Source organism: Zootermopsis nevadensis, unplaced genomic scaffold, assembly GCF_977971745.1.
Source record: "Zootermopsis nevadensis isolate Lab colony 2312 unplaced genomic scaffold, Znev_1.0 Znev_ptg000020l, whole genome shotgun sequence".
Lineage (NCBI taxonomy): Eukaryota > Metazoa > Arthropoda > Insecta > Blattodea > Termopsidae > Zootermopsis > Zootermopsis nevadensis.
The window spans coordinates 14,948,105-14,961,008 of record NW_028259152.1 but is presented as its reverse complement, the minus strand read 5'-3'; the positions used below and the strand labels follow the sequence as shown (position 1 = coordinate 14,961,008).

Genomic DNA, 12,904 nt, shown 5'->3' with positions numbered 1-12,904 from the left:
AGCAGTTTCGAATGGCATAATATATGTAATTAAAGTCCATTAAGTCAATTTCAATGCATTTGCTTACATAACAACATCGGGGCGATGACATCATCTTTGGCGATGGCACGGAATTAAGAGGATTAAGAAATTTCTTATGACCTAAACTAATGAAACTTAAATATACATACCTACAGACTATTTAAGCTGTAAAATGACCATTTATGGGATGCGTTTCATCCTGGACCGAAAGACATCTTGTAATTTCTTCCTCATAACACATATAAGTGGGCTGATTGAGTGTTTGGTGGTTAACTCCACCCTACCATGGATAGATATTGATTTCTCCAAAGAATTTAACATTCTGGCTACATGCCAGTTAAACGTAATTAATTCAGACGTGTATAGATGACAGTCGAGAATTCAGGAGCACATACAAACATCCTTCGTTATTTGTTAAGATAAATAAAGACAAACCAAATTTGTGAAGTTCAATATGTTACCCACAGATACGTAACAAGGACATAATATATGTTCTTCATTATCCCAAACATGCGAGTTCTGGCAATTAAATAAGTAGGCTAAATATACGAGGTGCGATCGGAAAGTTTCAAGACTGCGCCTATAAAAACCCGTACACTTATCTCAGGTATTAAATTCATCCATCACCCTCGAAGTAGTTCCCCTGGGAGTGAACACAACGATCCCAGCGCCGCTGCCAAGCCTGGAAGCATCCCTGGAAATCTTTCTTTGTCAGCCTGTCAAGCACCACCTGCGATTCTGCCTGAATCTCTTCTATCGTCTCAAATCTCCTTCCCTTTAGCTCAAAGATCTTGCAAGAACCGACCCCAACTTCCTTTATAAGCTCCGTGTGACTTCTTCCTCTTCCCAAAGATGAAAATTCAGCTAAAGGGAAGGAGATTTGAGACGATAGAAGAGATTCAGGCAGAATCGCAGATGGTGCTTGACAGGCTGACAAAGAAAGATTTCCAGGGATGCTTCCAGGCTTGGCAGCGGCGCTGGGATCGTTGTGTTCACTCCCAGGGGAACTGCTTCGAGGGTGATGGATGAATTTAATACCTTAGATAAGTGTACGGGTTTTTATAGGCGCAGTCTAGAAACTTTCCGATCGCATCTCGTATATAAAAATACCAAAAATTCTTGACTATGGTCAACTTCAAACTTCTCAACTTAAGACTATTTAATAATCCCAGTTTCTCTGCCACGCATGGAGATAATAATAAAGACTTCCTCGAAGTGTGGTATCCACAAACTGCTCATAGACGTAACTGTTCCTTTGTTTAACTACACAGAAATTTACCATTTGCTTTTTCTTCGTAATCTTTCAGTTCCTCAGATTATACAGCGTCGGATGATAAGATTAATGGAGAAAGATGAACTGCAAGGAAGCTGTCGTGGCGTAATTAAATTTACCATACGGAAATTTGTCTGGAAGGAGCGAACCAAGATAATCTTAGTTAGAGTGGGTTTTCTGACCGAGATTTCGACCCAGGAGGTCCAGAGTGCAGGAAAACGATAGTGCTGCCGCGTCGACCGCAACATTTGGTGCCTTCACTATAGCGTTTCTTGCAATAGGTTAGGTTAGGTTAGGTTAGGTTAGGATTTAAGCCATGGCATGATGGCTAAGAATTGTGAGATCGATTCTGACTGTCAATTTCTCGTGACGTGCGATCGGAAGGTCCACAAAATAACCGAGTGACATTATAAACTAGAAAGAAATAAAGTAAAAATTAGTTCATTTTCTCTTATGTTTTGCTGAATGTTATTTCTGAAGTGAATTATTTGTGGATTCCGTTCTTGATTATCAGCGAGAGAGATGAGGTTGTGTTGGAAAAAAAAACCTTGTTTCTTGGGAACTGCGTCTTAATACTTCGTGCACTTCGTTAACACGAACACGTTTTTCCATCCATTCAAAAGCAATCTACATCCAGAAGCCACATATTCACATGCTCACTTTTTTTTATTATTATTATTAGTGTTCTGTCTGACGACAGGTCCATATGAACAGGATCCTTCCATCCTTTTCTCGGACTGGGACCTGTTCATATACGTTCTTGGCAGATGATCCAGAAGTGGTTTGCCATTGCCTTCTTCTGTGTGTGAATGGAGTAATTTTGGGATGCCACGGAGAAACCGGGGAATCCCCCGGAGGGAAACTCCGTGTTGCCTAGACCACGGCCTTGCCCAACACAAGTTATAAATTCGGGCACCGCCGGGAATCGAACCCGAGACCCCAGGATTATAAGGCCAGCGATCTAACCGCTAGACCACCGTGGCGGTCTACATGCTCACTACAGTACAAAAATGTAAGAAATTGAACGTTAAAAGAGGATTAGTGTAATTATAACAGATAACAAAGATAGACATAATTACCGATTTTAGAACGTAAAATGTTATATTTACAACAATTAGTAATCACTAGACTTCTAATTGAAGTAATTAAATAATAAATTACGTAAACCCTTTAACCGAATAATTCAATTAAACTACGAGGGTCGCTCATTAAGTAATGCCCCACATTTTTTTCCTCAGAACATATTTATTCAAGATGGCTCAAATTTAGTGACAATATAAATCAATGTTTCCTTTACACATACTATTTTTCCACATAGTCCCCATCAACTTGTACGGTTTTACGCCAGCGTGGAACAAGTGCATGCATGCCTTGCCGGTACCAGCTCTTGTCCTGTGCACGTAGCCATGTCCTCACTGCTTGAATCACGCTCTCGTCATCTTCAAATCTTGTTCCGCGGATAGCATCTTTAAGTGGCCCAAAGAGATGGAAGTCGGAGGGTGCCAGATCTGGACTGTAGGGTGGATGGGGTAGCACCGTCCAACCCAATTTGGTGATTTCTTCCCGGGTTCTCAGACTTGTGTGAGGGCGTGCATTGTCGTGCAGGAGCAAAATTTCTGCTGGATGCTTGTGAGGCCGAACTCGTCGAAAACGCTTCTTGAGGGTTTTCAGGGTCCTGATGTACGCGTCTGAATTGATGGTCGCACCTCTTGGCATCACATCCACAAGAATGACCCCATCACTGTCCCAAAAGACAGTCATCATGACTTTTCCGGCGGAGGGAGTTGTCTTGAATTTCTTCTTTCTCGGTGATTGAGGATGATGCCACTCCATTGACTGCCTTTTTGTCTCTGGCTCAAAGTGGTGTATCCAGGTTTCGTCACCTGTAATGATCCGGGACAGAAAGACCTCTCCCTCAGCATCAAAACGCTCCAACAATTCAGAAGAAATCGTTTTCCTTTGAATCCTGTGGTCTGCTGTGAGACTTCGTGGAACCCATCTTGCGCACACCTTCGAATATGCGAGAGCCTGGATAATTGCAATCACACTTCCATTGCTGACTGAAAGCTGTTGGGCCAATTGTCGAGTTGTGATGCGCCGATCCTCACGAATAATGGCATCCGCGCGGTTCAACATGTCTGGAGTGGTGGCTGTGGCAGGACGCCCAGAGCGCGGCAGATCACGGAGCTCGGTTTCTTCACTTCCTGAAGCTTTAACTCTCTTAGCCCAGCGACCAACGGTGCTCCTATCGACTGCACAGCTTCCATACACAGCACACAAACGTTTATGAATGTTCACCACCGTTTCTTTTTCAGCAACAAGGAATTCAATTGCTTGTAACGAGAGTCGTTCACAGACGCCATTTTAACAGTTCACTACAGCTCCGCTATCGGTTGGAATCATTTGAAACTCCGTACATGAACGCGGGAAACATCAAATCTCAAGCATGTAAAAGTGCACTTTTCTATCTTCATTATTGGCTGAGAAAAAAAATGTGGGGCATTACTTAATGAGCGACCCTCGTATATGAGAGATTGTTGCAATAGGCTTATTACTATTTTAATATAGTTTATTTCCCTTGATACAAAACCCCAGGAAAGCGATTTAGTTAATCGTTGATCTGTGCTTTCACTGGTGCAATGGCCAGAGCTTTGCAATTTTAAAATTTTCATACACGGTTCTGCTTTCGAATTGGCCGATAATAGTAATTATGGCACACGCAGCTGTATTATTAAGCCTACTGGACCCGTTAAAATAATCCCTTTAGACGACATTATGAACCGGATATCAGAATTGTTAGTTTGGGATTAAAATCCTCCATATTCCTTTTGTTGAGTCCATTATAAACAAGTCTTAAGCGAGAAGAGGATTAAAATATTTACACCTTACTCGCATATGTCACAGGCAACATTAGTGTAACATAGATTTCGAAACAAGTTTTGGGTGCTGTAGACCAGTGGTATTCAACCTTTTTTGTTCGCTTACCCCCAGATATAATTTCTCTTCAACTTTGTACCCCTAAAGTTGTCGGTGTATAATTCAAGTTATACATAGTATATAATCTACATTTAAAATAAATTAAATAAATTACATTACTGATTATTCAGTGTTTATCATGAAATAATATATATTTTTTAAAAATTTCACGTACCCCCTAAGATGTCTTCGCGTACCCCAGGTTGAATACCACTACTCTAGACAAATTAAAGAGTGAAATTATGATATCTTGTCTAAATTGAAATGGTTTCATGTAAGTAAGAAATGTTTCAGATATTGAACCATGAGCGAGGAAGGGAAGCCCGTACAAGGTATTTGTGCCAGTTGTAGATTGAATTGCAATCTGAAATTTATAGTAATATTCTGTACATAAATTGTTGTTTAAATGTATTTTGTCAACCATCTTCCTCAAAGCACAGTGATAACTTCCATGTATCAGCAACCTCAACTTTCAGCAACTGCTCATTTTCAAGAGTTTATTTATGGGTTTCCCATATTCTCAGAATGAACAGCGATTTTCACTAACCAACTTTAATCAGTTTATTTATATTTGTGACGGAAACGTGTTGCGTTTTTCCTCAGGAACTACATTTATAAGAATTATTAGCGGTTAGAATACAGCTTTTCTTGCTTTATTGGCTATAGAGTGAATGGTTACGTCACCAAAATAAACTCTGTTTGCTGCATAATGTTCATCATAATCTATGCACAGGGCTGGCAGTCGATTTTCGTATACAGGGTGATTCAAAAGTCGCTGTGGAGATCTGAAAAGGTCCTGGAATGAACCTCGAATCTCGGGCCGATCTGACCCGAAGGAATGGCCTCGGTCTGGTACCACATAAATTGTTCACGATCGGGTCTGGCTCAGGTGTCAATAATCAGACTTTACATACAACATTTCGGACTTTCTAAGGGAATTTTCGTATCGCTACCCTATCCCCCTCAGTAATAGTTCGATGTAACACCTTACAAGCCGGTCACAGCGGCCGCGCGGCTCGGGCCTCGTTCACTTGGGCACTGTGACCGTGGGTTCGAATCCCACTCAAGGCATGGATGTTTGTCGGCATCTTTCTGTGTTGTGCTGTCTTGTATACAGATAGAGAGACCTTGCGATGGGTGACCACTCATCCAAGGAGCCATTCAAAATGTCCAAATAGATCAAGACACCTCCAAATTGAGGAACACATGCTCCACATAGGAGCAAAAAGGGTATATATATATATATACACACCTCACAAACTTGGAATTAATTGTCTTTGTAACAAAACAACTGCATTTTATTTAAAACTCTCAGTTAATTAATACAACACGAACACTTGGAAAGGGAATAAACACTTTCATTCTAATGTATTAAGTCGCAAGAAGAAGATTGCCACAGGTTAAGATTTTTAAAATATTTCCGAAATAGGTTAACTACAATTCGAAAGCGCTGACAGCCACACACAAATCCGAAACGGATTTGAATTTTTGTTTCTAAGTCATTTACTCGGTGATTTATATCAGATAGCAATGCAAAATACAAAAGCCATTTTTCATCACTAAGTGTACACACAACTTTGCCTTCCTCATTCTACCTTCAAAGTTAAAGAAAGTTTTAAAACTGTCACACGGTTTAGAAATCGATGTTACATATCGTACAATACGTCTTCATAGCCAGCAACAATTTCCAAAGAATAAAATTTAAACTGGAAATTGTTAAGTCCATGTGGTCGACTAAAGTTCACAACTTTTAGAACATGTTTAAACTAAAATATTTACTTTAACAGAGTTATGGCGGATGTATGATGCAGTGAAGTTCAAATTTAAATTTGCGACGACTTTTTGTCCAATTCTCGCTTAATTCTACATATTTTAATATTTTCCGTCAAATCACAATTTTAATAAGATAATAAAATATTTAAAATATCATTTCACGTTCCGCATCGAATGATTATTATCTTATTAAAATTGTGATTTGACGGAAAATATTAAAATATTAACCTAATTCACAATATGACGCAAATATACTACCTTCATTTTACATGTCAAACCTATTTTCTTTCTAATTATATTGGAACCCAGTCTGTTGCCAACCTTTCAATTCTGCCCATGGTCGCTTCATGTTTTGTTATACTTCTACGTACTGTAAAAATACAATCTACCCTTCTGCCCCATCCATACGAACCCTTTAAGATTAACTTATTCTTCTACACCTAAAAAATTGTTTTATGTCTATATAATTAAATAATAAACTTTGTGGCTTGTGTTATTACTGTCATTGAATGCTAAACAAAAGCTTTTAAAGTATGATTTGAGGTTTTAAGGGCGTTTAGTATAAAGATGGTTGTCTTCTGTGTTAGAGGACTTCATCGCTCCGAAGATGGAGGCAGTAACGACCCCTAAGATGTTGGTAAACTTCTACTAGACCACATGGCGCTACAACGCAGAAGACATCCATCTTCACCAGCTTTCAAATTCTTTTTTTAAATAAATCACTAATAATATGTACAATTTTTTCATATTATTGTGGCCTAAGACAAACTTACATTATTAAAAGCAATTTCTTTTTCCAGACAAATCTCTTGTACCACGTTACGAGTATTTTCATACGAACTCCATCTTAAACTATTTGCTTTGTTTAGCCAACATATGAGCAACACTTGCCCGCAATGGAAAGAAACCATCAGCGCATTGTTTACTGGAAATATTTTATTGTGATCGAAGCCTCGTTTTTAAAACAACCAATTCTTCTCTTGTTTAACAGTCGACACAATTCTTGTGCGTTTGTTTGTGCTTGGAATTGTGATGCCTAGCAATGTTATATGCTTTTAAAACACATATTCCTTCACCACAAATAAACACAATTTATTTCCAAAAAATTGGAAAAAAAAATATTCGTCTGTCCACATATCCTGAAACTTTTCTAATGAGGGTTCACTTCAGGGGGTTTAAGATTAAATTTTTGTTTAATTCTGACCAGTTTTCATTATTTGTAGAGAGCCCAAAGTAGTTAATGCTGGAGAAACGTACTCCCTGCTTAAACTTCGTGCCACAGAACAGAAGAGAACTCTTGAAAAGTTTCAAATAGAATTTGGTTTTGTATGTCAAGGATCTGTCGCATTTCTGTCCAAACGAATACAGAAATAAATTAAATCGCTTCAATAACTTAGATTGGGAAAAGTTTGACATTTACTACAGTTGGCATTAACTTTACCACAGCCATACATCTAATTCTGTAATAAACACAACATAGACGTCTGGTTTATGTGGGCTAATCGATACTTTAAGAATACAACACAACTCAAATTTCCAAACAATGTGGAGTTCGCGAGTGTTCTGAATAGAAGTTTAGTGTCAATGTTACCGGCAAACTATAAAATCCGTCAATGTACAGAATGCCTAAAGTCAGTAGGAAAAGAATGAAATTCAGGCATTCTACGGAATTCCCAGGCATTTCATAAAATGCCTAGAACGTTTAGGCAGTGTATGAAACTAACAGTTTATTTTGTACTTTGCCTAGGTATTCTATAGAATACCTAGGAATTTTATAAAATGCCTCAGATTATTTAGGCAAATTATATAACAAAGAAGTTTCTATAATACGATTTATACAGTTTTATTTTATATTTGTAAAAAACATAATATAAAACTTCTTTTTTTTAATCTCAAAACGTTTGTTATGTTCAGATTGGTGTTTTCGTGACTATTTTGCACAACCTCCATCTTGACAGCTTACCCAATCGACTCTGATTAGATTAAATTTACACAACCAAAAAATAAGAACATTATAATTTATTTTCTACTTTTCATACTGACTTTAGGCATTCTATACATTGCCGGTAACATCAGTACTAAGTACTGAAATTCTGAAAGAGAATTGATAAGCAAATTCCTTCTCCAGAAGCTAAGTGGAATGTGTTGAATAATTAATCATATTTTTGGATTGTTACATTCCTATAAGGTAACTTACCACAGTCATAACAGAGTACTGTGGGGTCCTAGTCACGTTTTTTTGGTAACTGTAGTTGACACCCTGCCGTACCAGACACTGACCAAAAAATTGTATTGAATGAAATCACACAATCTAGTGCAGTGTTACCAAATTGAAAGATCTGGGTAATGAATCTAAGTGTGTTTCTTTATTTTATTTGAAATGTAAACCCTACTGAAAAATATAAGAAGAAAATATGAAAATCTTTTACGTTTTCTGGAAAATTTTTAAACTTCACAATTTTTTTTATAAACTTATAAAGTAATACTTCTAGATGTCTTCCGCCAGACATGTCATGTCTCTATCAACTCATCACCGACTAATATTGAACATCAGATGAACCACGCCATATAAAAAACAATACCTTCGTTCTAATATATAAGAGTAATCTGATAACAACATTTCAATAAAACTGCATAACATTGTAAATTATTGTAATTCGAGTTTTAAATTTACCAATCTAATTTATACCTGAGGACGGTTAAATATAACCGAAACATGTCGTAAGAGACGTTCCAATTTGTAAATCGATCATTCGATGCGGAACGTGAAATGATATTTTAAATATTTTATATTTTATTATCTTATTAAAATTGTGATTTGACGGAAAATATTAAAATATTAACCTAATTCACAATATGACGCAAATATACTACCTTATAAACTTATAAAATTATATAATTGATAATAAACCATTTGGGACCAACATTAATATTATTCATCAACACTTAACGCAGTTAAGAAATACAAATTTCATCGAAATCTTTTGAGTAATCTTGAATAAACATTCTGACAGACGTAAATCCAAGGTTTTCATAACCTTCAAACTCGTTTATTTAGTTTAAAGCACAAAACACGTTATTTCCTTCGTTTTGACAGATGATCTATAATTCCTCGCAACACTTACAACGATCTCTCATTCGTCTTTCAAAGGTCACTCGAGATTAGACATCTCTAACATCATCCAACCGTCACTACTCGTACTTTAGCTTGTGTGTACACAAGCTGGTTGCTTTCGAAATTCAATTTCCTTGTGCGCGTGTGCAGTCCCTAGGGACAACCGTCCCTTGTCGACTGACTGCGAGACAGCTGCATCGTCCAGGGGCTGCCCCGTCAGAATGTTTCCAAAACTATGGTTTCACTTCTCGAAAATATCGTGTTGCTTCCACAGGATGTATCATTTAAAAATGTAACTCTAACCTAACATTATTAGTAAGATTTAACACCAATAACAGAAAAAAAATAGAGTTTATGTTTAGTTTTTGGGGTTAAGAATAATAACTTACATTAACAGCTTCATTCGCTATTTTCACGACTTTTCAAAGTCTTTCTTCATCTCTGTTAGCAATAATGTGTTTCAGTTCCTCAATACCACGTGGGTTATTCCACCAAACTCTTTCTTTGAAAAGAATCTCTGGTGGGGTAAAATCTAGCGATGGCTGTGGCCAAGGGCCACGCCCAACAAACAGCTCACAAGAGAACACTTGAAATATCGTGTTGGCGGTGCGGGCGAACTCTCCATCATGTTTAAACCAGCAATAAATTTAATTCTCTTCAGACAGAGATATAAATTGGGTCAGATGATTCTGATACCGTTTCGCGTTGTCTTCTCAAAAAAACAAAAATTCTCTAGTTCTTATCGTAGACTCTGCGCACCAAACACCCAAATTCCAGTCACTAAAGACGAGATCTGTGCATTATCTGTGGGCTTTCAGCAAACTGGTTCAAGGTAGTATCTGATGAATGAATCTTGTGAACACGGTAACAATTTCTTGCTTTTATAAGTCATAGGATTTACTGAAAAACTGATGAACTGTCAACTTGTTATGAAAATCTCTACTACATTGGTATGTGCTCGTCTATAAGACGCGCCATGATTTTGAAACATATGTGCAAAACAAAATTTCTGTGGATAATTTATAGGCCTGCGCTAGATCTAATTTATTTACTAATAGTAAATTACTGCAATTTTACTAAGGGAAATTTGACAAAAATTCCATTTATTATAAATTTTCATTGGCCGAAAGTTTTTAATGGTCCTGATCATTCGATACGTAATGTTTTCATGGGAAATTATCTTCATCAAATTTCTCACTCAGGACAGAATTTCTCGATTACGAACATCCTCCATGCATTTTCCTTGCCAAAACAAACAACTTTCCAAAACCTTATCCTCGTTTCAAGAAAATAAATATTCCAGATCTGGAGGAAAGTTCATGAATAACCTCTTGAGCTATAAGCGAACCCACATACAGACCCACAAATCCAATTTTATATAGACTATGAGATTTACGTCTTCTAAAACGGAAACAAGCTTCAATAATAAAGAAATTATAAAGAGCAATGCATTTTAATTACTGAAAAATATTACGTTTTACTTATTCATTTACACATGGGCTTGATATATTATTTGGTTTATCTCAAGAGCGGGCAGTCAAATTTCACACCAAATCTCAAATGTACCCACTAATTGGGATGCTGACGGTACTTACATCACAAACTTTAAATGTGAAGAGGGAGGATTTCAATTTACACGACGTAAAATTTGCTTAACCATTTACAATAAAAAGATAGGTTAGGTTTATTCAACTACCCACATCTTTGGTGGTAACAACAGAACTCCTGGCGAAGAACACTTAAAACGAATCAAAACCAAACTTCTGCTTCTGTTAAGCCACAAGGTTTACCCGAAGATACAGTTATCGTACATTTTCCCTTTAACTGTAATCCTACCAGATAGCACTTCAAATAAATGGCGATTTTGGGCTTAATTTAAATCCTTCCGTCTTAAAATACAAGCTGACATAAATCAGAATTGTCCACACAAATTAGACACCTAACTTTACGCAAATATTCGACAAATCATGACTTTTCGCTGCCCAAGATATGTCAGAAATAACTCAAAATTACAATTACGAATTCACAAGTTATGAAAAGTTTTATGCTAATAAGATTTGATGTTAATATTTATTATTATTTAGTGTTCTGTCTGACGACAGGTTCATATGAACAGGATTCTTCCATCCTTTTCTCGGACTGGGACCTGTTCATATACGTTCTTGGCAGATGATCCAGAAGTGGTTTGCCATTGCCTTCTTCTGTGTGTGAATGGAGTAATTGTTGGGATGCCACGGAGGAAAACTCCATGTTGCCTAGACCACGGCCTTGCCCAACACAAGTTATAAATTCGGGCACCGCCGGGAATCGAACCCGAGACCCAGGATTACAAGGCCAGCGTTCTAACCGCTAGACCACCGTGGCTATGATGTCAATATAAAACATGTTATTTTCCATCATATACTTCTTCACCAATTACTCTGTCAACGGAAAAATTAACACACATTTCATTTCGTCGTCGTAGTTCCACACGAAGTGGCGTTAATTGTATATGTGTTGAACCTTTAAAGTACCAGGCTTTTAAATCCCTATAGCCCCTGTTTGCCAGATTTAAATTTCAGTTACGCTACGCTGTCCGCGTTTTTAGATAAAACAATGCATCTTTCTTAAAATTCCACATACAACAATAAAATAATTACATTGTTCAGAAGAGTTTACTTTACCAGCTGGAAAAAATACCTCAAGCTGCCATTCAACAAGATTACTTCTAATTTAAAGAATATCACACGTATTTACATTTTGTGTTATCATCAGATTTATGTTTTGAAAAATATTGTGATAAATTAATGCACTTGCCTTAAATATGAATGACTTGTGCATACGTTCCTCTGTCAAACGACTAAAGAATTCTTTATTCTTGCTATATATACACAATAACAGGATCTACCAACTTGTCTCCTCCATAATGCAGTCTACCACTTTCCAACACACTGAAATACACCAGGGACCTCCCAACAGTAAACACTCACTGGTTAGTGTTTCGTGTTAGACTTGGTCTATCTCGTACTCCCTTTCCAACGCAGTGAAAAGTTCACGGAGAAATCGTTTCCTGTACTGAAAGTGGGCAATTTCTCTTCATACGGCTTCTGTATTATAAAATAATGTACCAAACCAAGTGAATATCGTGTTATTACTATGATGTCTACTTACAATAGAATAAGAATGGACCTTAATATCAGGTTTTACATTATGGGCTAATCTAACGCTGGGTCTTATAAATCTTTGTACCTGTCTAATACAAATTCTGATTCCCATGTCCCAACATCTGAAAACTAATCTAATAATTTCTCTTTTGAATAAGAAAAGAACGTATTTTCCTGATCAGCAAATTCCTCTCCTGAATCATGTTTTAGATAGAGGTCATACCATATTTTCTTCACTCAAAATGGAGAATTTCCAAGGGATCTCCTAATTATTTATTAATAAAACTAAAGAAAACTAAATAAAATACATAAATGGACATCTAACCATAATTGCAGAGCACACACAAATGATAAAGGTATGGTAAAATGAACCACAAAATTAGAGCATGCAAATTTAGCGTGCCAGTAACTGACATGAAACTTCCTCGAATTTTTTTTGTAAACTAAACACGAAATTGAACAGTAAAATTATTAACAACAGCATTTAATAGCGTATAATCTTTAAATAAACAACAAATTAAAAATAAATACAAAAATGTAAATTGAAATGTTTCATGAATAGATATTTGTGCCCTTTCAGATTAAGTTGTTGAAACAATTTAC

The 12,904-nt window shown here is 36.8% G+C and overlaps 1 protein-coding gene across 3 annotated transcripts in view; it reads right to left on the bottom strand.

Annotated features, from left to right (window-relative positions):
• LOC110831017 (limbic system-associated membrane protein) overlaps positions 1-12,904 on the bottom strand; it is a 457,320-nt gene that overhangs the window by 234,403 nt on the left and 210,013 nt on the right. The window lies entirely within an intron of this gene.